This window comes from Bidens hawaiensis, unplaced genomic scaffold, assembly GCF_021521415.1.
Source record: "Bidens hawaiensis isolate Kalapana, Puna unplaced genomic scaffold, B.hawaiensis_p1.1 tig00004357_1, whole genome shotgun sequence".
NCBI classification, from domain to species: domain Eukaryota; kingdom Viridiplantae; phylum Streptophyta; class Magnoliopsida; order Asterales; family Asteraceae; genus Bidens; species Bidens hawaiensis.
The window spans coordinates 1,764,213-1,766,518 of record NW_027491262.1 but is presented as its reverse complement, the minus strand read 5'-3'; the positions used below and the strand labels follow the sequence as shown (position 1 = coordinate 1,766,518).

General features: G+C 40.1%; 1 pseudogene; it reads left to right on the top strand.

Annotated features, from left to right (window-relative positions):
• The first annotated feature begins 1,112 nt into the window (after positions 1-1,112).
• Positions 1,113-1,481, top strand: LOC143626401 (transcription factor MYB73 pseudogene; annotated as a pseudogene).
• Positions 1,482-2,306: the final 825 nt, after the last annotated feature.

The window sequence follows — 2,306 nt, the reverse complement described above, 5'->3', positions numbered from 1 at the left end:
AGGCCATGCTCGACCTCCCCCTGCCATAGATCGTGATTTCAGTGTTTAAAACAAGCATGTAATCTTTCGTTTTTATCAATGAAATCGTTTGTTTCGTGTTTGTTTCTATCCGTCTTTGGTGTTCAAACCTTCCGTCTCGAACGCGCTCGGATCGTCTCGGTCCCGGCTGAGCCAACACGATCCTCAGAAATGACTATCCAAGCCCGACACAGGGCTTCCTTCTCATCCGATGACCACGGAGTGGTTTTCCGTTTCGTCCTTCCAGTCGAAGCCGAACCCGACCCGTCCGTTGCAACTTGTTTTTTCCGGTGGACGCGTCTTCTTTGTCCCGCAGCTTCACCTTCTGGTTCTTGTGTCTCCGGAACAACAAAGTTAGGAGACGGTTGTATGTTGGATGGTTGAAAGCCGGATGATTGTTGCGACCCCGAATAAAACATCGGTTGGTCCGGTGCCGACCATAAATCGTCGTAACTGTAATCTGAATCTAGGTTTGGGTACCAATTTCCAGCCATGTTTTTAAAAAAAGGTTTGGAAGATGGGGTGATTTTGGGTTTTGGGTGTGGTATGTGATATTGGTTTTGGGTGGTATGTGATATTGGTTTTATAGAGAAAAAAATTTTTTTTTTTAATAAACAAAGAGCCCAACGGCTCTATTTACGCATTCCCAGGCCACTTCACGCGTTCTCCCAGCCGCTACCCCTCTTGCGCCCGCCTGGAAATCCGCGCTTGCGCCCCTCTCGCGCCTCGGTGGTGTGGTGCTCGCGCCCCGGGGCGCGAGGGAATGGCCTCACGCGCCCTTTCTCGCGCTCCACACCCCTCAGCCTAACTGTTAAGAAACTACCAAACAACCCCTAATTAATACCTCACTGCATAAGTAGCAATGACGTGGCGATGCTTTTAGCTAACTAATCATGCTCTATAACACATGATTTAATCATACCCCTTTCTTTCATAAGCTTGGTGGGACCTACCCCGTTAAAAAGTAACATCCTTCCCCATTATAAAATCACCAAAGACCAAACCATTCACATGTACTCCAACATCCTCAACTATCACTCACTCTCTCTCTCACCTTTCTCAAAATCAACAATTTTATCAATATTTTTATTACTATGGCCGCTCACCCTGAGAATAATGCTGGTCCAGTAAGATTTCAGTGGACAGAAGAAGAAGATCAAATGCTTAGGCAACTCGTTGATATCCATGGTGCTGAAAATTGGCCACTTATAAGCCAGTCCATACCTAATCGAACCGCTAAATCGTGCAGCAAACGGTGGCATAACCAGCTGTCACCGCTGGTGGACCATCGTGCTTTCACGCCGCAAGAGGACCGGGTGATCATCTATCTACATGCTGTGCATGGGAATCAATGGGCTAATATTGCCCGTCTTTTGCCCGGTAGGACCGGCAACGCTGTTAGAAACCGATGGAACAATACTCTCAAGCGGATCGTGGCGGAGGAGGGTGATGGAAGAGATTAATTTGTCTTTGATTTTAGTGTTAAAGAGAGTTTTTAGTTGTAATGTTATAATAAAAGCATAATAATATTATGCTAGTTATTATTATTATTATTATTATTATTATTATTATTATAAAGAAAGTGTTTGTTGTCGCTTGTCAATGAAATTTTAAGTTTTCTCCGGAAATAGAATCGAAACAATTAATTTATGGTGGCTAATTAAGAATTTACAACTAATATAAAATAAAATAACAAAAATAGGTTTATTAAATTGGTATTTAATATGAACTAGTTGGATTAATATCGCGCTATGTGGCGGGAGTTTGGTTGGTTTTGGTGCACATCCTGTACGAAACGAAAGAGAAAAGCTAAATAACATAGTTGTAATATGCCTAAACGGTAACAACATGCGGTTCTGTTCATTAATTGTTTTTTTAATTGAATTTTTGTCGGACGATATAAGGCAACAGACATGGCGGCGGAATTCAATAGGTATTTATTGAGTTCCTTCCGATACTATGATTCGATATGACGACTGAAAAAGAAGATAAAATTAAAGTCGGAATATAATTATAATCTAAAATAAGGGAAAAGTTAAAATACAAAGGATGACAAAAAATGAAAAGGGTAAGAAGGATTTATGGCCACATAAAAAACCATTCAAAATTTTTTTTCAAAAAATTAATAAAAAAATCATAACTCAAAATATAAATAAAAAATAAAAATAAATAAAAAAACAAAAATGTTTCCCTCATCATTCTCGTTCAAAAAAAAACCCCCGAAAAGACACAATGCAGAAACAAAAGACACAATGATGAAAATGAACAAAAGACACAATGGTCTTTTT